The following is a 26,206-nucleotide window of genomic DNA, read 5'->3' as shown; positions in this document are numbered from 1 at the left end:
AATACAACGAAAGAAAGAATTGGAATAACAACTCTGTTGAAAAACTATTTAACTTCTAAGCAGTGATATTCCAATATAGTAACATCCTAAAAGCACACCCTTGGCAAAGGCACATTCAGCAAAATAGACAGTCTAACATGCAATTCTAGCAACAGGAAGAGAACCCCACCTCTTAGTTGTATCAGAGAAAGTGAAAACAGCTTCCACATCCAGCTTCAGGACACCAGCAGCAACTGCTACTGAAAAATTCAAACTAAAAACTTCAGACTCTTTGGGAGATTGACCCTACCTATTCAGGTTTCTTCAGTTATTCCAATTTGAAAATAATCTAACATCTCCCTGACTGTTTATTGGCTCTGAGTAGACCACTCTTCACCTCTATCCCAGCCTTTCTTCAAAACAACCAGGACAAAATACTCCCCTGAAAGCCATAATATTGCCACAGCAGCTGCATGCAGCCAGCTCACTGTGCAAATCTTAAACCATGTCTTGGCCTGGACTTCTTGAGAAGTTGAAGTCATCATTAGATTGCTGCTCCCCTCAAACCTTCCCCAAAATTCATGCTACTTCACATTTCTTCTTAGACCTTCGGAACTCAGCTGTCCCAGAAATGCTGAACACGGGATCTGTCCGGGAAATCCATCAAAGCAGGTTGGAGGAATGACACAAAATACCACCAAATAAATGGGATAACAAGGTGTAGTGCTGGATGAACACAGCAGGCCAGGCAACATCAGAGCAGCAGGAAGGCTGACGTCTCGGTTCTGGACCCTTCTTCAGAAATTTTTCGATGTATTGGAGGCTGAGGAGTTGTATGGTTGTCTCCAAGTCCCATTTATTGCATCTTATACCACCGTGTGCATTAGAGTATAAGCACTGAGTGAATAACTATAGGTGTGTTTTATGCAGTGTATCTTGCTCTGCCTGTGCAAGAGCATCCAGTGTCGTTTGGCAGGTGACCCTGGAACTCCTCCCGTTTGGGGATTTGAATCTTCTGGAGGAGATTCACAGACATCTGTTTCCTTTCTTCAAATTTCTTTATTACCTGGGACATTATCTAGTTGAACAATATTTAGCTGTAAAAATGGTCTTAATTGAGATGATTGTTGTATTAAGAAGCAGGACTCTGTTAGTACTGTGGTTGAAAGAGTGAGTTCTTCCCTTAAAGTTATTCAGACTTTGTGTTTAGATAACTCCCTCCTAATCTCTCAGGGTGTAAGTTCTCTTGGACTGCAATGGGAGAGGTCTAATTCAATTGATAGTGGTTATTTTTGAGTGGAGTTTTACAGGTCTGTCTCTGCCACACGACAGGGCAATAGACTGATGTCATGAGTAAGTGCAAGTGGGATCATTAATCCTGTTGTATAATTCCTAGTATGAGTTCTATAAGTAGCAAGATGCTGTTTTCTTATTTGGACGAGAAAGATTGCTTTTTTTAGATCCTCCTAATGCCCTTGGGGAGGTCATTCGTGTCTTTACAATCTGGCAAGGTGCCTTGCTGGATAACTATTTTGCTAATGTCTAAATAAATCTCCTTCTCAAATTGTCGTCCCTTCTACTGTATGCATTCCCTTAAGTCGCTTGCACGTGTTAACCCCTGATTCTTGGAGAGGTTCACTTCCTTGTTTCCTGAAGAAAAAGATAATTTTCTATCTGGAGCGTCTTATAGGCTAATAACATTCCAGAATTCTACTTCTAAATTGTTTGCTAAAAAATTGGCTTCCTCTCAGAACTATATTATTCAGAAAATAGTCTACACTGGTCAATGAGGGGAAAGCAATAGCATAGTGGTATTATCACTGGACTGTTAATCTAGAGGCCCAGATAATGTTCTGGGAAAACAGGTTCGAATCCAGCCACATCAGATGGTGGAATTTGAATTCAATTTTTTAAAGTATCTGGAATTAAGAGTCTAATGATGACCATTTTCAATTGTCAGAAAACCCAACCCGTTCACTAATGTCATTTTGGGAAGGAAACTGCCATCCTTACCTGGTCTGGCCTACGTGTGACTCCAGACCCACAGCAATGTTGTTGACTCTTAACTGCCCTCTGGGCAATTAGGGATGGGCAATAAATGCTGCCTGGCCAGCGACGCCGTCATCCCTTGAATGAATAAAGGGGGGGGGGGAAAAAGCAAAAAAAGAGGGTTTGTGAAACTGTGAATGACATAAATGTGAGATAAATCCTCATTGAAGGTCATCATGGTGTAAGATGCACCTGTAGATCTGCTATCACCGTCCTCATCCTGGTTGGGATTGACAAAGCCTGCTTGGTCTAGTGTGGTTGAGGAAAACCATTTCATGGTCAGACAAGAAGACACTCTTCTCTTAAACAAACTGTCATTTTATTGTAGGATGGTATGAAGGGCATTGTTATGGACGCTATGACTTTGATGTGCAGCCTTACTCCCTTGAGGTCCAAAGTTGCTGTCCCAGCTCAGTCCCTGTGCCATCCTCCCAGTGGGTCATGCTTCATGCACTTCTGAGCTTGAAACCTTTCAGATTTGTGCGCCTTTAAAAAAACCAGCACGCTCTCAAGTATTCATCCAGCCAATTGATTTACATGAATCTAGTTTGATCTGCCTATATACTGTGAAGGTTTCCAGTAGGAATAAGTAAACTTTTTGGAAGCATGTTGGAGGCTATGGACCGGAAGTTCTGATTGTGGCCTACAGGGAACTGTGATAGCTTACCATACTGAGGATTGGAAATAGAGCACCTTTCTTGTAGCTTCATCTAATGGTGGGCATCATGACTGAACCCTCTGCTTATCCTGCGTCACCAAGAGGATTAAGTATGGACGAGTTCTTCAACAACTCCAGTAACTTCATCCAATGTACCAGGAAGAGGCCCCAGTAGAACTCATCCAATTCTGAGCTGATGCAAGATCATCTGAGATCCCAAAATTTTGAATGACAAAAGTTACTGATCGGTGTGGGAGGTCAGGGAGGCGGGTATTATTACCCTGCAGCAATTGGGTTCTTTTTGGACATTTTCATCAATATTTTTGTGTGAGCTGATATACTATTTCCATTTTTATATCTTTTTGACTTTATGATTACTGCTCCAAGTGTGTGACAATGGCATAGGCATTTGAAATGTGCTACAAAGCCACATTTCTTGTAATTTAATGAGTTTACATTAGCAAAGAAAACCTCATACTGCTTTCTGAAAGCTGAGAATTTAATATATGATTGGCAAGAGTATAACATCAAGTCAGTAGACTGGCCACAGTGTCCAGAGCCCATTCGCTTTGATGTTAAAGAGTGGATTTGTGTCAGATTCAATAACTCTAAAATGAAGTAACAAAGTCATATCTCTGAATCCTGCCAGCCCTACTGAGTTTCTCCAGCAATTTCTGTTGGTGTTTGCTTCAAATGTATGTGTTGGGGTCTCTTATTAAAACGCGACTGGGTGAATCTTTGTGTCCGTTGGCAAAATAGGATGTGTAGAAACAACAGGTACAAAACCAGTTGTTAGGAAGGTAGGATTTTGGGAGTCGCGTGATGATGGAACAGTTCTGTTGTCTGCCTGCAAGCAGACTGTAGTTAACTTTACATTCAGATAGAAAGGAGAAAACACACCCCCATCTACATCAGAGGAGCTGAGGTTAAGTGAGTGGTGTGTGTTAAGTTCTGAGGAGTGATGATAACCGACAACCTGTCCTGGACTTCCCATGTAGATGTGATGGTAAAGAAGGCACAATAATGCCTCTTCTTCCATAGGTGGCTCAGGAAATTAGGCATATCCATAATGTTCCTCCCCAACTTCTACAGATGCACCATTGGAAGCATATTGTCTGGGTGCACAGTGGCTTGGTACGGCAACTGCTCTGCCCAGGACTGTGAGAAACTACAGCCGGTGCTGTGCACAGCCCTGACCATCACAGAAGCCAGCCTTCCATCCATGGACTCCATTTACATGGCTCGCTGCCCCAGATAGGAGGCTAACATCATCAAAGACCCATCGCACCCCTGTAATGCTCTCTTACAATCTCTTCCATCAGGCAGAAGATGCAGAAGCTTAAACAGACACACCGGCAGGTTCAGGAACAGCTGCTTCCCAGCTGTTATTAGACTGATGAATGGACTGTCTAACTTCAAATAATGCTGCTCTTGCCTAGCGCACGCCCTGTGTGATGTAAACTATATGTCTCTGTTTAGGCTTTTCTTTTCACCCTATGATCTGCCTGTACTGCTCATAATCAAAGTTTCTCACTGTATTTAGATACATGTGTCAATAAATAAATCAAATCAAATTAAAGCAAAGTATTCCACTGAAAACTAGCTGCAGGTTACCCAAACAGCCAAAGCAATGACCAGAAATAATTTGAAGATCCTAACAGACAGAAGAACACCCGCCCCCCCGCCACAAACCTTTTCTAATTTCAAGCTCACCTGAGAACCAACCTTGTGGAAATTCGACTATAAGAAACCTCACAGCTTACTGAAAATCCTTCAGTTTACCAGATCTTCATTTCAACCTTAATGCATCAACTTCATCTTGGAAACTGCAGGCCTGCCAGTAAGGAGACAATTATAAATTGTAACTGAATTTTGCTTTCATCTATATCTAACATTTGAGTGGATAGGTGTAATGAGTGAGTGAAAAATGCAATTTCAAATTAAGTGCATGAAAATAACTAAACCACCTTTAATTTTAAGCCTTGCATACGCTTGCTTCTGGTATTATTTAATTGGAACCCTCACTCTGAGAGTAAAATATCAAACTTTTTTTTTCACACATTACAGATCATAGATAGTAAAGGGAACACATGAATTCTGACTGTAATATATGACAGAACAAATTATTAATTCAGTATTTGTATCATACAAATTCCCAGTGCTTGATTTTAAATAACAGAATAATAGGAGCTGGTGTAATATGGATTTATTTCTGGTAGCTAATTTTCTGAATCTATTGTTAATAATTTTCACATCCATGAATTAGTTTCAAATTGAATGGCATCCCAGTTACTCTAGCATTTTGCATGTTCAGATGTCTACACATTCCTAACCACCTGCAGTCTGAATCCATTCTTAGTCAGTGTACATTCTTAATACTTTTCCATACATGCTGACACTCTCTTTATTGTACTTGTTGTTCTAGTTGATAGTGATGGGACAGACTGGGGCAATCGGTATTTATAAAATTATAATTTTATGAGAGAGCATTTGACTGAATCTGTCCTTTGCTGATTTAAAATGTTGCTTGAGCCAACTTACTGTGGCTTTCTTCAAAGATCGTTATGACAATTATTTTTTCAAGATCTCGAGCAAAGTCCTCAAACATCTTTAAGAAGAAGTTAGCTGCTAATTAGATAATACTGAAATAATGTACATTTTTCTGGCTCAATGAAGGAATTGGTCAGCAGGAGAGATTAGAAAATGACCCTTTTACATTTTTTGTTCCATTTTCTAGCATTTATATTAAAACAAGCATAAATATTACATTAAAAAATCTATTTTTGTTTAAAAAGGAGCTCTTCAAATATTGGCTTTGAAAGGGTAAACGCTGACAGGATATTTCCCCTTGTGGGAGAGTTTAGGACCAGAGGACATAGTCTCACAATAAAGGGGCAGCAACTTCAGAATGAGATGAAGAGGAATTTCATCTCTCAGACAGTTGAGAGTCCTTGGATCTCCTTGCCACAGGGAGCTGTGGTGGCAGAGTCCTTGTATATATTTAAGGCTAAGATTAAGAGATTCTTGATCATTCGGGGAATCAAGGGTTACAGGGACAATGCAGGAAATTACACGTGAGGAATGTTGGATCAGCCATGATCCTACCAAATGGCGGAGCAGGCTGGAGGAACCGAATGGCCTTTTCCTGTTCCTGTGTCGTACAGTCTTGTTAATCAAATAGAAACCAGTCCTTACTGTTTATTTTCTCTCTGAATTGACCAAGAAGATTCCAGACCAGTTTCATTCCTCCCACCCCACAAACATCACTAATTTTCTCAAGTGCAAGCCAACCCTTGTTGGAGTATTTTATTCTTGGATTGGCAAGTAAGAAAAAATTGCATGGATTCTTAAGAGGATGTTTCTGAGGATTCTAATTATGTTTGGGTTGCCATGAGGTTTGTGGCTCATTGTTCAATTTTGCAGTTTGGAGAGATTGCAGTCCTTACAATGTAATTTATAACATATCCTTGTTTTCCCTTAACTCTGCTGTCTGACTCTAGGAGGTCTTTGAACATTCGTATTTACACTATTGGACATGATACTGCACTCTGTAATGCAGAACATAGGACATGGACTCGCACATCCACTTTCTTTAGACTCTTACATGCTGACATTCTTGCTGTATCATGTTTACATCATCATCTCATTCTCCTACCCACTCACGGTATGCTATCATTAGTAACGGCTCTTGTGTAAAGAGTTAGTGTCCCTACCTCTGAGTCAGCACGCCTGGGATGAAGCCCCACCTGTTCTCGACATGTGCCATAACAAAGCTGAACAGACTGATTCACAAATATCGAAATTTGTTGTCATGTTGATGGGTGGCAGTGCTCCAGTATGAGCTGAATTTTGTCTTGATGGTGGGAGTTAAAAAAAAATCAAAACTGAGCAAATATCCTCCTAGGGATGCAACAAAAAGGTCTAAAGTAATGGCTCCATTGTCCAATTTTCCAGCTCCACTGAACTTCCCGAGAGTAAACTAGAGACATTTTAAAGATAATAGCCAAAATGAGGCTTATGATTCAGTTGCACATTTAATGAGCATTTTTCAATTAATGTGATTTCAGAAATCACATAAATCCCAATGTGAATACAGAGTACGTAATTCAAAAGCAATATTATGCAGGGGTTGAATTGGTCATCAGTTCCATACTACAGTACATAGTGGAAAGCAAACTCCCAAAGTCTATATGGAGCAATAATAGTGCATAAGGGTTAGTGGGGTTACTAAGTAAGACAGAAAAAGTACCAAGGCTAACTTCAAATTGACAAAGCAGCACAGGAAATCTTAAAAAGTACATCTCAATTCAAGAAACGTCATTGAATGTCTTCAGTGTGTGAGCAGGCCATTTGGCCCATCGAGTCTAAACCAACCCTCTGAAAAGCTTCCCACTCAGACCAATTTGCTGTAATCTAGGATTCCCTATGGCTGTGATAACAGGAACTGCAGATGCTGAAGAATCCGAGATAACAAGGTGTAGAGCTGGATGAACACAGCAGGCCAAGCAGCTAGCCTACACATTCTTGGACTGTGGAAGGAAATCTGAGCACTCAAAGGGAACTCATGGAGACACAGGGAGAATGTACAAACTCCACACAGACTGTTGCCTGAGGGTTGCCCTGGCACTGTGAGGCAGCAGTGCTAACCACTGGGCCACCGTGTAGCCCTATTGCCATCATGCCAACTATAGACCTTATATATTTGTGTTAGGTAAAGGAGAAGAGTTTACAAAGTAATTTAAGGATGTAAAACAACATGTTGTGTATAAGTTTTGAGATATGGAGCATCAAAAGAGGACACAACCTCAATGCTTGCAAGGAATTTCATGCTCACTGCTAAGTGTCCTTTCAATGTGATTGGAGCAGGGTTTAGAATTGGGTCTCATCCATGTTTTTATTACACCTAAACTCAACTATTTTAACACGGTTCTGGTTGACCACACGCCTTGCATAAATTTGAATACATCTAAATCTCTGCTCCCCATATTTTTTTATATTGCATTCACTGATCGCTCCTGTGTTTTACCTACGTTATCCTTTAGTTCAGCAACACGTCAAATTTAAAATTCTCTGCCTTGTCTGCAAATCTCTTGAGTCCTACAATCCTCCCATAGCTCTACATTCCTAAATCTGCCATCTAGCACTCTCCCCAATTTTTATTGTTCCAACTATCTCAAGCTTTGAAATCCATTCCCAACTCCCTACCCCTTCCTCACTACCCCATCAAAATATATCAACTTATTTTAATCTATTGTCATTTTGATCAAATAAGCTCTGTGCCAAGTCAGTGTTTTTTTTTAGTGAATTCAGTTGTTTATTCCAATAGAGTAGTGCATGAAAAACAGACACAGAAGGGAATTTCTACTCTGGCCTTTTGGGGATTGTGTCTTGGTGACTGTTTACTATTCAATCTGTAGTGTTTTCTTGTCTTTTTGGAATGCCTTTATCTGCTTCATCATTATTGCATTACTTCTTGGTTGTGTTTAGGCCTGATTGTTTCCAAGTGAAGAATTTACAAAACCCTTTCTTTCCTCACATGTACCTTGGCAGCAAGCTGACACTTGGAATGCGGATTGCTTAGTGTGGGAATTCCTTTTGGCAATCTCATTGGAACTCCTAGATTTAGATGAAGAGAGAAAATTTTCTTATTACTGCACGCCAGACTTCACCTGAGTGGTACCTAGCTCCTGTCCAGGAGCTGCGCATTCCTATTTAGGTCAACTAACATAGATTAATCAGACAACAGCTCTGTTCCTGTTGAAAACTTGTTCAGAGATTGTGTTGTTATTCCTGAACCTGCCCTCCGAACCACTCTCACCACCTGAGATTGTTTGCCCCCAGTGGGGGTGACTACAGCATTGCATTTCTAAGGCACTAGTGGTATTTGCCATTATCCGTGGCATGAACTGAGTGACAGCAGCTGTACTTGCCAATGCTTTGTTAGTATGAAGAAAGTGGCAACAAGATATAATGTGGCAATAGTCCAGCCCTCATTCTTTGTGGCCTGAATGTGTTGGAAATTGCTGACATGGTTTATACTGCATTTCATTTGTTCTTTTCACTGGCAGGGTCTGTTTTCTTTTTTTTTTAAAAGAAACTGTATGCAATTACTGCCGAAGATGCCACATCCGAACAAGAATTAGTTGAGCTAAGCAACATGATGGCTCGTAATAAGCAGTGGGTTTGAACTAATCCACTCGAGCTGAAAGTGAACATGCGACTTTGTGGAGCTGCACTTAATTTCATGTCAGAAAACCCTGAGCCCCATGGACCATATTATTACCATAGAAATCCTACAGTGCAGAAAGATACCGCTACACACATCACACCCATACCAACACCCCGAAGAGCATCCCCATAACCCTGAATTTCCCATGGCCAACCCACCCAGCCTGCACCTCTTTAGACCGTGGGAGGAAACTGGAGCATGCATAGGACACCCACGTGGACACAGGGAGAATGTGCAAACTCCACACAGTTAGTCACCCAAGGCTCGGATCAAAACCTGGTTCTCTGGTGCCATGAGGCAGCAGTGTTAACCACTGAGCCATTGTGCTTTCCAAAATAATGTAAATTCAGGTTGTAATATTTAACTGTACAAGACATTGGTAAGACCGCATTTGGAGTACTGCCTACAATTCTAGGTCGCCCTGCTATAGGAAGGATGTTGTCAAACTGTAAAAAGTGCAAAAAAAGCATTACAGGGATGTTACCGAAACTAGAAGGTTTGAGTTGTAAGGAGAGACTCTCTAGCCTGGGACTTCTTCCTTGGAGTATAGGAGGTTGATGGGTGACCTTTTGAGGTTTACAAAATTATGAGGGACATAGATAAGTTGAGCAGCCAAGGTCTTTTCCCTCGGGGAGGGGAGTCCAAAATTAGAGGTTTAAGGTGAGAGGGGAAGGATTTAGAAGCGACCCGAGGTGTAATTTTTTCACGGAGAGGGTGGTTCATATTTAGAACGAGCTTCCAGAGGAAGTGGTAAAGGTCGGTACAGTTAAAACATTTAAAAGACATTTGGACAGGTACATTGATAGGGATATTGGTCAAAGGCAGGTAAATGGGACCACTTCAGTTTAGGAAACCCGATCAGCATGGACAAGATGGGCCGAAGGGCCTTTTTCTGTGTTGTATGACTCTATGACCATACGTTTCCTAGAAGTCTGATTCTTGCAGTTTTATTTCTTAAATTGCTGTTAGCTCTGAGCTCTCAAAATCAATGTTTCAGGAAACCCCACGCAGCCCAGCATTCTTCAAGCAGTTTTGCCTTTGTGATAGTGTGAAGCGGACGATAGTCATTGCTTCATTCAAAAACTGATCCAGTGAAGACGACAGGGATAGAAAAGGTGGGAAGATGTGTAAGGATCTGATGACTCATTTGATACAAAGGACCACAGTCCAATTCTTCTCCCTCACGCTCGCCTTTGCTCCATTCTCGGAAGTGTCGTGCTGTTATAATCATTCTTAACTTTTCAAAATGAATTGTGGTGTATGAGCTGGGCTGGCCATCCAATATTTACTGCCCATCCATAATTACCCTTGAGAAGGAGTTGAGCCATCACCTTGAACTGCTGCAGTTCTTGTTGTAGGAATGGAGTTTCAAATTTTCAAATAGTATGTAAGCAGTGGCTGGTAAACATCAATTCAAAGATTTAGTTGTTTCGGTTTCAAAAGAGTTGAAGTTGATTTTTAAATAAACATATTGGGTGATATATTCACCATGGATGTAAATAAGGCAATGCACTTAGTCTTTGTTCAGTTTCTTTTTCACTGATTTTTGTTATCACCTGTTTTTAGCTACCGCCTGCCAATAGGTGAGTTAATATCATTGTACTTTTACAGCCACTGTGTTCCCAATGTTGGCCACAGACATTTGATGGACATGAGATACTAGATGTGCAGAGCAGTGATGGAAAACTCATTTCACAGCCACATTGCAGCCAGAACCTGCAACAACATCATAAGCATCCCAGGCAAATCAGTAATGACATTACTATTTTGGTAAATTTGGCCAGACGAATGGGACAGCAGTGTCATCAGTGGTCCCTTGGCATCGAGTATGATGTCTGTCAGGAAAGCTGAATCTCCAGCTGACTGAGGACCCCAATGTTGCACCCTCAATATTGTCAGCAGTTGGAGCATGTTATCATGTGAGGAATTTGACTTCCTTCTCTTCCTCTGCTGCCTCCGTCAGCTGAGCCTCAATGGAGCTGGAGGTGCTAAGCCAAAAATCAGCACCTTCCTCCTCCCAGTCTGATAATGTCACTGTTATTAAATTGATAAATTTAACTTCACAAGTTTGAGCAACAGGATGTGACTCAAGGACAGAAAGTGTGTATGTTACTTGTAGAAGAAGAGACTTGATCACTGAATGTATTCTGTTACCTGAACGTGTACTATAGCAGGTTGTTAAACTATAATTGAAGTTAACACAAATTGAAGTTAACACAAATTAAAGGTAGCTCGGAGAAATTAAGACTGTTTTCCATGGAGCGGGTTGAGAGGAGATCTGATGGTGATATTTAAACTTGTGAGGGTCTGAACATAGCAGATATAGAGGAACAGTTCCCACTATTGAATGGATCACAAATGAGAGGACACCAATTAAAAATGATTGCTGAAGGAATGAGAAACGACATGAGGGGCGAAAACATTTTCACACAACAAGAGTCTCAGGTCTGAATGCACTGCCTGAGGGCATGGTTAGAGTGGGTACAGTTGAGACATTCAAAAGGGAATTCAACTGTTATTCGAAACTGAGCAACCCCTGCAAAGTTACAGGCAGAAGGCAGGAAAATGGTACGAAGTAAAATGCTCATTTCGAATGCAAGCACAATGGGTCAAGTAAACAAAGTGTGGAGCTGGATGAACACAACAGGTCAAGCAGCATCTCAGGAGCACAAAAGCTGACGTTTCGGGCCTAGACCCTTCATCAGAGAGGGGGATGGGGAGAGGGAACTGGAATAAATAGGGAAAGAGGGGGAGGCGGACCCAAGATGGAGAGAAAACAAGATAGGTGGAAAGGATAGTATAGGTGAGGAGGTAGGGAGGGAATAGGTCAGTCCAGGGAAGACAGACAGGTCAAGGAGGTGGGATGAGGTGGTACGTAGGAAATGGAGGTGCGGCTTGAGGTGGGAGGAAGGGATGGGTGAGAGGAAGAACAGGTTAGGGAAGCAGAGACAGGCTGGGCTGGTTTTGGGATGCCTGGGGGGAAGGGACGAGCTGGGCTGGTTTTGTGATGCAGTGGAAGGAGGGGGAGAACTGGCTGGTTTTGGGATACGGTGGGGGAAGAGGCGATTTTGAAGCTTGTGAAGTCCACATTGACACCATTGGGCCGTAGGGTTCCCAAGCGGAATATGAGTTGCTGTTCCTGCAACCTTCGGGTGGCATCATTGTGGCACTGCAGGAGGCCCATGATGGACATGTCGTCTGAGGAATGGGAGGGGGGAGTTGAAATGGTTTGTGACTGGGAGGTGTAGTTGGTTGTTGCGAACCAAGCGGAGGTGTTCTGCAAAGCGATCCCCTAGCCTCCGCTTGGTTTCCCCAATGTAGAGGAAGCCACACCAGGTGCAATGGATACAATATACCACATTGGCAGATGTGCAGGTGAACATCTGCTTGATATGGAGGTCATCTTAGGGACTGGGATGGAGGTGTGGGGGCAAGTGTAGCACTTGCTGCGGTTACAAGGGAAGGTGCCGGGTGTGGTGGGGTTGGAGGGGAGTGTGGAGCGGACAAGAGAGTCGCGGAGAGAGTGGTCTCTCCAGAAGGCAGACAAGGGTGGGGATGGTAAAATAGCTTGGGGGGTGGGGTCGGATTGTAGATGGCGGAAGTTATTTTTCCATCCCCACCCTTGTCTGCCTTCTGGAGAGACCATTCTCTCCGCGACTCTCTTGTCCGCTCCACACTCCCCTCCAACCCCACCACACCCGGCACCTTCCCTTGCAACCGCAGCAAGTGCTACACTTGCCCCCACACCTCCATCCCAGTCCCTAAGATGACCTTCCATATCAAGCAGATGTTTACCTGCACATCTGCCAATGTGGTATATTGTATCCATTGCACCTGGTGTGGCTTCCTCTACACTGGGGAAACCAAGCGGAGGCTTGGGGACCGGGACCGCTTTGCAGAACACCTCCGCTTGGTTCGCAACAACCAACTACACCTCCCAGTCACAAACCATTTCAACTCCCCCTCCCATTCCTCAGACGACATGTCCATCATGGGCCTCCTGCAGTGCCACAATGATGCCACCCGAAGGTTGCAGGAACAGCAACTCATACTCCGCTTGGGAACCCTGCAGCCCAATGGTATCAATGTGGACTTCACAAGCTTCAAAATCTCCCCTTCCCCCACTGCATCCCAAAACCAGCCCAGTTCTTCCCCTCCTTCCACTGCATCACAAAACCAGCCCAGCTCATCCCCTCCCCCCACTGCATCCCAAAACCAGCCCAGCCTGTCTCTGCTTCCCTAACCTGTTCTTCCTCTCACCCATCCCTTCCTCCCACCTCAAGCCGCACCTCCATTTCCTACATACCACCTCATCCCGCCTCCTTGACCTGTCTGTCTTCCCTGGACTGACCTATTCCCTCCCTACCTCCTCACCTATACTCTCCTCTCCACCTATCTTGTTTTCTCTCCATCTTGGGTCCGCCTCCCCCTCTCTCCCTATTTATTCCAGTTCCCTCTCCCCATCCCCCTCTCTGATGAAGGGTCTAGGCCCGAAACGTCAGCTTTTGTGCTCCTGAGATGCTGTTTGGCCAACTGTATTCATCCAGCTCCACGCTTTGTTATCTTGGATTCTCCAGCATCTGCAGTTCCCGTTATCACTAATAGAATGGGTCAAGTAGTTTCCTCTGCATTATGTAACAACTCTGTAATCCTGAAAGATAGCGTTATGTGAACTTAGCTTGAAAGCAGGAAAAAAACACATAACAGAAAAAGAGCACATGAGATACAGAAAAAGACATTTCTACCTGTCTCATTCTCTCCCAAGATTTAGCACAATGAAATATTACAGAATACATAAGTGGAGCAAGTTTTGAAAAAATATTGTGAAAATAAACTTTAAAGAAACCGTTGGACGTTGCTGAATGTTCTTAGGTTTTGATTTGAATGTAATGATCGCCCTTTTCAGTATCTTGTGATGTGTGCCCCATTTAAGGAGGATGGTTGCAGACTCTGATAGCTTATCAACGGACTACTTACTGTGTTAAACTGAAATGAGGATTTCACAGAAAATGCTGAGTCAGTCCAATCCTGACAGAAATATATGTAAGCACGTCACTCTGAAACCCTGGGTGGAATCTTGTTCTCTAGGAGTTGATGGTCTTGGAGGCAGTAAGGGCACTGGATAGGAGGGGTGATGATCATCCCCAAACCTCATTGCCTTCCCACCTGCACCAGGGTTAAGTTCAGGTTGGGGAAATCCAATGGTTGACCTTCCTGCTATGTCCCCACTTGAGGCTCTAAAGTATAAAAACAGAAATTGCTGGAATACCTCAACAGTTCTGGTTGCATCTACAGAGAGGGAAAGCAAAGTTAATGTTTGGGTCCAGTGAGTCCTGTTCAGAAGTAGCCAGTTAAAGACCATTTAATGTCTCAGCCAACTGGTATTGGTACCAACTGCTGGGCACTGGAGGCACAGTGGGATTGTTCCTACCTCTGAGCTAGGAGATTCAGGTACAGGTCCCACTTGCCCCTGAGCTGCATAGTATCAGCTTTGAACAGGTTGATTGGTAAATTCCTCACCCAGTCACAGCTGGGTCTGTCATACCCGGCATGTCAAACATTCTGGTTAGCTTGTCATCCGGGATCCAAGGTGGTGTTTGAGAATGACATCCAGTCTGTGCTCCTGACCACCTTGTAATCCCCTTTCCCAAAAAAACCGCCCACCTCCCAATCACTTCCTTCATTTTGGGTCACCATGTAATTCTGGAGTGCTGTACCTTCAGCAACCATGGCCCACGCTGTTGTCCCACTGAGTTCAAGAGCTGCTGTCCTCCGACCAGCCGGGAGCTCTCGGCCAATGGGACGTCCTCGGTAGACCTTGTCACTGCCATCACACTGCTTGTGATTCTGCAAGCCTTCCCTTGTAGGCCCACACATGGTCTCATGGCCTTGTGGGAGTCAAGGGTTACGGGGAAAGGGCAGCCAAGTGGACATGGAGAATGTCGGATCAGCCATGATCCTATTGAATGGCAGAGCAGGCTTGAGCTGAATGAGAGTCGTGGGTCCTGTTCCTATTTCTTTTGGACTTATAGCCTTATGCAAGAGGTAGTTTAGATCTCTCACCACGTTCCCACCACTTAACAAGATTCTATTTGTTAAGTCCTTTTCTCTTCCCTGGAGCACCAGAGGCTGAGATGTAACCTTATAGAGGCTTGTAAAATCATGAGGGGCATGGATAGGGTGAATAGCCAAGGCCTTTTCCCCAGGGCAGGGGAGTTGAAAACTAAAGGGGGCATAGGTTTAAGGTCCGAGGAAAAAGGTTCAAAAGGGATCTCGGTGGCAGTATTTTGATGCAGCGGGTGGTGTGCGTGTGGATGACCTGGCACAGGAAATGGTGGAGGCATTTAAAAAGCATCTGGATGGGGACGTGAATTGGAAGGGTTTAGGGAGATATGGACCAAATGCTGGCAAATGGGACGAGGTCAGTTTAGCATATCTGGTCAGCGTGGATGAGTTGGACTAAAGAGTCTGTCTCCATGATGTACAGCTCTGAGTGTATGACTCTGTCTTTGTACATTGTGTCAGACCCGATTGAGCATTTCCAGTATTTTCTGCTTTTTCTTATTTCAGATTTCCAGCCTGTATAATATGTCACCTTTGTTTCAGTAGATTTTACTGTTTGCTACATGAGTGACAGCCAATTCATTGATATTAGATTTTATTGACATGTGTATTGAAATACAGTAAAAAGCTTTGTTTACCACTGGTACAGGCAGATCACAGCAAGCAAAGGATGTACAGATCAAAAAGGCTTACAGGCATACAGGTTACATTATTTGAGGCTAGAGTCCAGTCAGCAGTCTGATAATAGCCAGAAATAAGTTTGTGCCTGATCCTTTTTGTGCATGTGTCATGGTTTCTGCATCTTCAGCTTGACGCAAGAGTTTGTAGGAAGTCATTACTAGGGTATGATGGGTCTTTGATGTTGGCAGCCTTTCAATGGCAGCGAGATAGGTCCATGGATGGAAGGCTGGCTTCTGTGATGGTCTGGGCTGTGCACACCACATTCTGTAGTTTCTTATAGTCCTGGGCAGAGCAGTTGCCGTACCAGGCCATTATATACTCGGACAGCATGTTTCCAGTGGTGCATCTGTAGAAGTTGGTGAGGCATCTTATGGACATGGCCAAACTTCCTGAGCCGCCTGAGGAAGAAGAGGTGTTGTCGTGCTTTCATGACCATTGCATATACATGGAAAGTCCAGGACGGGACCCCGGTTATCATCACTCCAAGGAACTTGATGCTCTTCACCCTCTCACGCTCAGTTCTGTTGATGTAGATGGGGCAGTGTTCTCCTCCTTTCTTTCTGAAGTCGATGATCAGTTCTTTAGCTGTGCCAACTTTGACAGGCAGATTATTTGTTTTCATTGTACCACGTCACCACGCCCTCTATCACCCTTCTGTATTTTGACTCATCGCTGCTAGATACCCGTCCCACTACGGTGGTGCCATCAGCGAACTTACAGATGGCATTCATTCAGAATTTGGCAACACAGTCATAGGTAATGAATGCATAAAGGCAATTGGAAAAGGGCTCGTATCTGTCATTGCCAATGATAATCATACATTCAAACATTGTTCTATTAATTGTCAGATAATTAGATAGACCCATAGAATGTTTTATTTCTACAAAAGTTCAAAAAAAGCCCTGACAAAATTGGTCTTACTTCTAAGATTGTTTAGATGTTTTTTAATCAACCCATTTTGACATGGTGTTTACACACCTTTGGAGTAGGTGGGACTTGAACCTAGAACGTCTGATCTGAAGGACTACCACTGCACCACCAAGAAAGACTGAGAGATCCAAATGTTGTCCTTTTCTCAAGGGAAACAGGGACTAGTAATTACATGTTGGTTTCACTTACTGAGCTTTGATCAGTGCCAACATTTGATGGTTTGTGCTAAACTGGATACTTAACTGAAGTGAAAGCACATCTGTAAATCTCGCCTGTACTCTATTGTTAAGCCTTCCTTCCTTTGAAACAAATAAGCACTTGCACATTCTTAGAAAGTTCTCTTCTTGTCACACAGTCGATGAGTCACTGTTGTTTAGATCGTCCTACGCTTTAAAGAAGAAAGAAGCAGGACAACAGAGGACTGCAGAGGGAAATAAAGGGAAGAACAAAGCCTCGAGTTCCACAGCCGTCAGTCATTGCGATTTGTTTTTATTTCTGCAGCTGAAGCGTAGGCTGAATATTTGGGCCGCCGTGGAGCCAGGCACATGATTGTGTGTCACTTGCTTGTCAGATTCCCAACTGTATTTATCCCCCATCCCCGATCCCAACTCCTCCATCCTGCTTCCGTGAAGATGGAGAGGCAGGGCTATGCTTCTGGAAATTTACACCCCTCCCCACTTCCACCCCCAGACTGCGGTTCAAGACGTTGCCCCCTGCCACTTTCCTGTGGGCACTGGAGGATGGGCAGTAAGTGCTGGCCCAGCCATTGATGCCCATATTATGTGAATGAATTAAAAAAAGAGCCTGCTGATGGGGCAGAACGGGGGACCAGTACTCCAGTCTGATTTTGAGGCCTTTTCTACCAGTGAAGTTGAAGCTTAAGGTCACCCTCGAAGGCTATCCCGATACAGTGGTAGTCTGCTGCCAGGTCTGCCTTTCAATTTAAGTTCTAAAAAGTTGGAGAGAAGATAGTAGCTAACTTCTCCTGCTTCTTCTCACAGTGAATAAGTGCAGAAAAGGACCTTGCCAGGGTTGGAGGGTTTGAGCTATAGGGAGAGGCTGAATAGCCTGGGTGTATTTTCCCTGGAGTGTCAGAGAGTCATGGATGGGTTGAATAGCCGAGGTCTTTTTCCCAGCGTAGGGGAGTCCAAAACTTGAGCACATAGGTTTAAGGTGAGAGGGGAAATATTTAAAAGGGACTTCAAAGGCAACTTTTCAGACAGAGGGTGGTGCATGTATGGAACAAGCTGCCAATCGAAGTGGTGGAGGTTGGTACAATTACCACATTTAAAAGGCATTTGGTTGGGTACACGAATAGGCAACGTTTAAAGGGATACGGGGCAAATGTTGGCAAATGGGACTAGTTTAATTTTTGGCATCCAGTTGGCATGGATGAGTTGGACTGAAGGGTCTGTTTCCATGCCGTACAACTCGAGTCTAAAATGTGTACCTTGATGTTCAAGTACAATGGTGTGTCATGAGATGTGATGAGTTAGTGATCACTTCTCACTCTCCGAGGAAGTGAATGGCATCCTGTGTGTGAACTGACAGCGGTTCGCAAACTTAGGATGTTTCCTGGAATTACCTGAAAGGAGCAGCCTGTTGCTTCTGCAGTGTTGGAGGGCCTCCAGTTGGTAATGGTCACTCACAGCTGGAGTACAGCACGTGGTTTTGGTCTGTTTATTTAAGAGAGAAGTTGGAATATGAGAGAAAACAAGCAGTTAAGAGTAAAATATAAACTAACCAAAAATTTCTGCAAGTATATCGAAAAGGAAATGAGTGAGGTAACTGATCACTGATCCCTGCAGAGGATGATACTAAGGAATTAATGAGGAACAAGAAAATTAAATTTTCGTTTCTGCATTCATGGAATGAGGGCATCGCTGGCTAGGTAGCACTTGTTAATGAAATGAGACAATTTGAAGGCATCTTCATTGGAGAAGACACCAAAAAAGCATTTGAATATTCAGAAAGCAGGGGAAGACTGAAACAACCATAATCGCTAAAGAAAAGTTATAAGGACAACTATAAAATAAGACCCCTGGAGCTGGTGCCCTGCATTCTAGGAAGTGACTTCTGAGTTGGTGGATGAAATGGTTGTTAGCTTGCCCAATTCCCTCGATTCTGGAAAGGCTCCAGTCAACTGGAAAGCTGCAAGTGTAGCACCTCTAATTCAAGAAAGGAGGTAAATATAAGCAGGAAACTATAGGCCAATTAGTCCAGCATGTGTCATTGACGAAACACTACGATCCGCTATTAAGGATGTAATAGCGGGGCATTTTGAAAATTGTAATGCAGTTAGGGAGAATCAGTGGTTTGTTGAAAGGTAAACTCCTTTGACTGTGTGACGAGTAGTTGGACAAAAGAAAGAAAGTTATTGCACAAGATAAGACTTCGTGGAGTTGGGAGTGATACATTACTTGACAGAGGACTGCCTAAATAACGGAAAAACTGTTGACGTCAATGGATCATTTTTGGGTTAGCAAAACATAATGGACGTGTGCCACAGGGATTAGTCCTGGGATCTAAACTAGTTACGTGTTAAATTTAGTTACTTGGCAGAAGGGCCAAAGATCAATCTTTTTGAGAGAAAAAGTTCTTCCTCAATTCCATCTTAAATGGGGTATCACTTATTTCTAAACTAATGTCCCTGAAAGGGAGCAATATTCTCTTCGAGCCGACCCTTTCAAGCCCTCTCAATCTTGTGATTCAATAAGATCACCTCTTGTTCTTTCAAACTGCAATGAGCACAGGACTAACTGAAGATACAAAATTGAGAAGGGAAGTAAATTGTGGGGAGGAAACAAAACACAACCTGCAAAGGGATATTGACAGGTTAAATAAGTAGAAAAATTTTACAGGTGGAGTAAAATGTGAAAACGTTGAGGTTGGCTATTTTGGTAGGTAGAATAGAAAAACAAAATATAAGAGTCTGCAGGAATGTCGCAGACAAGAAGGATTTGGGTCTCATCGTACATGAATTGTAATAATGTTACCATGAAGGTGCAACAAGGAATTAGGAATTGAAAGGTAGTCTTTACTGCAAGAAGGAGAAATATAAAGGAGGGAAGTCTTTATGCAACTGTACAGCTGGTTATGCTGCATCAGGAGTACCATGTACAGTTTTAGCTTTTTACTCTGGACATAGTTCAGAAAGGATTTGTTAGGCTGATTCCTGGGATGAAGAGGCTACCCCATGACTCAAAGGCTGCCTAACTAAGTCCAAGGGAGTTTCTTCCCACTCCCAATTACTGCACACAGCTAAAAATGGATTAAACATATGAAAAACGATTGCATATTTACTTTTCATAATTCATCCTTTATTTGCATTTATCTAAGGTGGTTTACTGGAGCATTGTCACTTCTATCGCTCCTTAATCTACATTCTTCTGGAATCTTAACTTGGTGACCTAGCCTTGAAACTGACCTACTTGTTCTTTGAATAGATTTAGCGTTCTGACAAAAAGGAATAAAGGATGAATGTTGGAGATAATCAGGGCAAATGCAAGTAATTTTGTTGTAGAGATTCCTGTAACCCTGGCGCAAAATGCTATCTTTGGGTTTTTAACCTTGTGGCTATTCACACCATCCTTGACAAAAGAAAATCAACAAAAAACTATCCAATTCTGGAATTGCCAGACTTTCCATTACTTGCTACTCTGAACCATGCACTGGTAGACATTAGTCTTGGGTGGTAATGTGAAACGTGTAGTATCAGCTTGGCTACCAGTTATCGACAGCATCTGACAATCCATTCCATTGACCGTAATGGAATTTTCCTTTGCAGTGCCTCACACTAAAGATACTGATGCTGTAATAAACATTCAAAAATGTCTCTTTTTATTTCTATTTCTTCCCTTTTCCCCTGTTCTTCTTCTCTGCCCTTCATTTTCCTTAGTGTGGCATGCTTCCTCTATTTATTCACAGGATGAGGATGTCTCTGGCTGGGGCAGCATTTATTGCCCATCCCTAATTGCCCAGAGGGCAGTTCAGAGGCTGCCACATTGTTATGGGTCTGGAGTCACATGTAGGCCCAGACCAGGCAAGGATGGCAGCTTCCTTGCCTGAAGGGCATTAGTGAACCAGATGGGATTTTCTGACTACTAACAATGGATTCATGGTCATTGTTAGACTCCTTAATTCCAGATATTTATTGAATTCAAATTCCACCATCTGCTGTGGTGGGATTTGAACCCTGATGCCCAGAACATTATCTGAGTCTCTGGGTTAACAATCCAACGATAATACCACTAGGCCATCGCCTCCCCTATGGTCTATTTTTCTAACTTCTTTCTTTCTTACGCTGCCTCTTTGTTTGCTGACAGTGAGTTGGGAGGAGAGTGGGACCAGCTTCCGAGATTTGCTGGCAGTTGAGGCCAATGATATAGAGACAAGGCTTAGCCCTTGCAGATGATGAAGTTTGCTGCTGAGTGCGCTGCTCATGTTTGTGAATATTTCTTATTCAGCTGTTCAAGCAATGGCTGTAACTCCCAGGTTGTTACCCATTGAAGCATTATTCATGATTAGATGGACTTACAATCCAATCCTTAATGTCACTGAGGCAGACGGATATGGCACTCCTGTGTTACTTTCATTTCAAAATAATATGTTCTCTTAAATTATTAAATCTATCTTAATATTTTTGTTTCACTGGGTAGATGCTTATCAGCTTGATGTCTGTTAGCGAAGCTAGTAAGTTTTCAGTTATTTTACAGAATGTTAATCCATAACTAAATTAATGTATCTCTCATTCCACACAGCTCAGTGCTGTTAATGAATAAGCAGCTTCTTGCTCTCATATGCTTAATCAAACTTGAGGACAGTAATACTACAAACATGGTCTCATGCAAATATGTTTGTTTGCCAATTGAAGATCCGCTTGTTATCCAAACTTGATGTGTGCTACCCCTTTAAATTATCACATCAGTCCAGAAGGAGTAAAATGGATTTAATGCACGATCAAATCCGATGGGAGGTAAAGTAATTTTCTTTCTGTCTTCACTGTTGGTGTGGGAAGCTGTGTAACAGTTTTCAGCAGAGTGCTCAGATCAATTACGCCCACATCCAGTCATGAGCAGCCTACAGCCTGAAATCCCTCATCTCCAACAACCTGCTTAATGAGCATGAATTATATTCATTAAGCTTTCATTTTCACTATCAGTTATTTTTGTGACATAATTTATTAAGGTTGAGCAGGTCATTTTGTTTTAACATTCGTTCTTGTTTTTTTCTGGAAGTTGACGATGGTAAACTTTGGTCAGACTGTCAATTTGATAATCTCCACACAGCCTGCTTTCAAGACTTCATGTTGCAAAAACTGTTGATGCTTAATAAGCAACAGTATTCCTAGAAAGGTACTCTGGGAATCTAGGGCTGCTACATTGGAAAATTGTAACTAACGGCAGGTATGTGCAAATTCAGCATTACCCACTATGATCTTATGTTTCCTCAATGTTTGTTTCCGTAAAAATGTGCCAAGAGTAATACAGGAACCATCAGACTAGTGTTATTTTTAATGCATCCTAAACATCTCACCAGTATGTAATGCATAGTGCACTTACTTTTGGTAAAAATGAGGTGATGGGAGATAATAAATTTCAACCGCTCCAAAATGTTACTAATATAAAAATCTACCCTCTAACTGTTGACTTAAAGTTTAGTCTCCAAAGCTTGACATTTATATAAATATATCCTGTAGAGTTTGTTCTGTGTTAAAGGTCAACCTTCTTCTGGAATTTTTTTTCAGTATCTAGAGAAATTTCACACCGTTTTAAAGCAGGAATGAGGTATTATTGGGTCTAACATCACACAACACCCCTGCCTGTTCTAGCCAGTGACCAATCTGACTTCGCTTTGGAGTAAGCCAGACAGAAACGCCATCAAAATTTGCAGAACAGGGTGCCATCTCCTATTTAGCAATGCCAAGCACTTTTGATTTTTTTCCCCAGTCATATTCCCTCAACCTATATCAAGGAAATGAACATTGAACAGTTAAACCAAGCCAGGACCTTTATCAGAATTGCCCCAAAGCAGATACCTCACTGCCAGCATTTATTCTACCAGCAACGGTGCATTCATACAGCATCTTTAACATAGGCACTTCACTGGAGCAGCTTGAAGCAAATTGACACTGAGCTAGAGAAGGCAGTACTAGTGTCACTGACTAAAGTCTTTGCCGAAGATGTTCATTTTAGGAAGACCCTCAAAGGAGCAGAGATTTCAGGAGAGAGTGGCAGAGCTTTGGGTTCAGACAGCCTCAAAGACAGCCTCAGTGTTGGAGGAAGAACATGACGAATAGAAGCAGATGTAGATATTTGGCCCTCTGAGCTGTCACTTCAATTTGCTGATTTCAGTCTCTGCTGTGTAGCGATTGGAACAAGAAAGGCAGGTGAATCTCATGGAATATGATTTCCTGATTGGGGTTGTAAACCTGTCCAATCAGGGAGTCCTGGCTGGCAGATATAAACAGGAGTGTCTGGGTCTGCTCCTGGGCCTGGCTGAGTTGGCCATTAATAGGTCCAGGCAGTGGGCCATGGAGGGGCTTGTTATGGCTAACTGTCTTCCCCTTTCTTTGGCTGTTTTCATGCCTGGATGTTGCTGGAGAAGGAGCACACGGTACCTACCAATACTCTCGATACCTTTTGGGAAATATGGGCACCGCGGGGTGTGAAGTGCCTTATCTCCCACTCCAGTTCCTTTTTGATTTGATCCGTACCCTCCTGCTCAGTTTTTTTTCTTTCACATAGACTCTGCCCCTAGGGGCTCTGCTTGATACTGATTCTTTGGTCTCATGGGTGTTTTTTCCTGGTGGTGGTGTGTTAATCAAGTTGTTTGCAAAACAAAAACAAGCAGGAGTGTCAAGACTGTAGGACTTGGCTCAGAGCAAGCTGGGTCAGTGTCATAGACTAAGCATGTGCTAATAAAGGGTGAGTTGGTGATAGGAAGCTGGCGTACATAGTGTTATTTCAGTGGTGACGAGAGTGGGATTAATAACGTGATTATGCAAAAGCACCTATTAACTGAAGCCCAACTGGACATTGAACAGGCGCTACAACTGGCTTTGTCATTACAGAATGCAACAAGTGGAGCTTATAAGTTACAAGGTAAGATTGGAGCGACTGGGCTTGTATTCACGAGTTTAGAAGGACGAGAGGGGATTTGATTGAGACATATAAGATTATTAAGGGATTGGACACGGTGGAGGCAAAAAGCATGTTTCTGCTGATGGGTGAGTCCAGAACCAGAGGACACAGTTTAAAAATAAGGGGTAGGCCATTTAGAACAGAGTTTAGGAAAACTTGCTTCACCCAGAGAGTGGTGGATATATGGAATGCTGTGCCCCAGAAGGCAGTGGAGGCCAACTCTCTGGATACTTTCAAGAAAGAGATGGATAGAGCTCTTAAAGATAGTGGAATCAAAGGTTATGGGGATGAGGCAGGAACAGGATACTGATTGAGGATGATCATAATGAATGATGGTGCTGGCTCGAAGGGCCGAATGGCCTACTCCAGCACCTATTGTCTATTGTAAGCTGGTGTAAGTGGACAGTTTTGCCAGGCCAACTGAGCTTCGAGAACACCACTTGAGTGAAGTCAAATGCATAGCCTGACTCAGGACGTATCCTGTATCCTAAACAGGGGGACTCTAGGTCAGCCCACAGCAAAACCTCAAAACAAAGTCAAGCCTTGGTCAAAAGGTTAAAATTTCCTCGAGGATCCGGGCTGGTAGGCCATTGTAGCTGCCACCGGTATGAGGATTCGAGACAGCGAAAGAGTCCCACCAGGGCTGAATTGAGTAAGAGAACTCATAGGCTGGTTTCCAGGAGAAAGTACACCCTGGAAAGTCCACCTACATGTGCAAAACTTAAATTGTTTAGCAACATCCAAATCAAAACCAAAATAAAAATAAAAATGTTGGTTAAATGGGTCACCCAGTTCTAATGGATGTTGATACTAGTGCAGCAATATTAGTGATTAGAGAACCAGTCTTCACCAAAATTCGTTCTGGAATCTAACTGTTAAGTTTGCGTAAGACTTTGGCTAGGCTGAGAACCTATACCGGGGATCCCCTATAGATTAAGAGTAGGACTTCATTTCCGATCTCTTCTTTGAGGCAGCTGGTTCAGTTCCACTAACTGTACTAATAGGTCTGGGCCCAAGCTGATGGGGTGAAATTGTTTGAGAAAGATTCAACTTGATTGGCCCAACATCTCTTGATTAGAACTGAGTGAGTGAATTCCTAAAGAAAATAGCCAGAAGGTTTTCAGGAAGGTCTAGGGCCTATGAGAGGAGCTGAGACCTCCTTGCATGTTGACCAGGCAACAATTCTGTGAATCTGTGAGGCCCTCCCAGTATCATTTGCCTTGTGCAGTAACATAGAGGCAGAAATGACGAGGCTAGAAAGTAAAGGAATCATGGGCCGCACCGGTGGTACCAACTGTGAAGGCTGGTGGCTCGGTTTGCCTTTGTGGGAACGTCAGACAAATGGTGAACAGCTTTTTGCAGCTGGATGAATATCCAATCCCTCACATAGAGGACCTGTACGCAAAACTGGCAGAGGAGGCTGTCCTTCATAGAACTAGACATGAGCTATGCATACCTGCAGTTGTGGTTGGATAAGGATTCCCCAAAATATTCTACAGTGAATACCCATAAAGGTTTGCACCAATATACAAGATGGCTATTTGGGGTCTAACCAACCTGTGCCATTTTGAGTAGAACACAAGGTCTGCCTCAGGTTGCTATTTATCTGGATGACACTAATGATGAGAAGACCAATAAAGAATATTTGGAGAACTTGGACACAATGCTTAAATGTTCCCCCAAGGCAGGGGCATGCCTTAGGAGGGAAAACTGTGTGTTCCAGGCTCTCCAAGTGACTTGTTTGTGCTGCAGAGTTGAGAAGGCCAGATTTATACCTGTTGGAAGATAAAGTGAGGGTGATCAAAGGTGTCCCAGCTCCCATGTCAGTACTGGAGCTTAAGTCCTTCCTTGGGTTGGTAAATTATTACAGAAAGCTAATATGTAACCTGGCCTCCCATCCTGGCACCCTTACATTTGCTTTTGAAAAAAGGTCAGCCTTGAAAATGGTCTCGTAGCCAAGATGTGGCCTTAGGGGAATGAAGAAGCAGGATGTGAAAAAGTAATAATCCAAACGACGAACACAGCAGGCCAAGCAGCATCCTAGGAGCACAAAAGCTGATGTTTCGGGCCTAGACTACTCTCTGATGAAGGGCCTAGGCCCAAAATGTCAGCTTTTGTGCTCCTAGGATGCTGCTTGGCCTGCTGTGTTCATCCAGCTTCACACTTTGTTATCTTGGACTCTCCAGCATCTGCAGTTCCCATTATCTCTAACAATCCAAACGATATTTTTTTGTCTGTTCCCAACTTGACAATAAAGACAGACTGGAAGCACAAGTAGAATCTGAATAGTCCCTCCCACGGTGTTTCTGCCCCCAGAACATCCAGTTATGATCCTAAAGGAGACCTAATTTGCTTCAGCGCATATCGCAAAATTCAGCACCTCTATGAAGCAAATGCGGAAAAGAAAGATTACCATCACTACCAATTCATCCTGAACTTGAGCATCATATTCCATTGCGAAAGCAACTGTGATTG

The 26,206-nt window shown here is 43.1% G+C and overlaps 1 protein-coding gene across 6 annotated transcripts in view; it reads left to right on the top strand.

Annotated features, from left to right (window-relative positions):
• sh3gl3a (SH3-domain GRB2-like 3a) overlaps positions 1–26,206 on the top strand; it is a 115,597-nt gene that overhangs the window by 45,267 nt on the left and 44,124 nt on the right. The window contains exon 1 of one of the 6 annotated variants that reach the window (XM_048563002.2): positions 21,894–21,994. The exons of the other annotated variants lie outside the window; for them this stretch is intronic. The gene's annotated coding sequence lies outside the window, so the exon portion shown is untranslated. Of the gene's footprint in view, positions 1–21,893; positions 21,995–26,206 lie in introns of those variants that run through there. 6 annotated transcript variants of the gene reach the window in all.

Source organism: Stegostoma tigrinum, chromosome 33 (assembly GCF_030684315.1).
Source record: "Stegostoma tigrinum isolate sSteTig4 chromosome 33, sSteTig4.hap1, whole genome shotgun sequence".
Taxonomy (NCBI): domain Eukaryota; kingdom Metazoa; phylum Chordata; class Chondrichthyes; order Orectolobiformes; family Stegostomatidae; genus Stegostoma; species Stegostoma tigrinum.
This window is presented reverse-complemented; position numbering and strand designations above follow the sequence as displayed.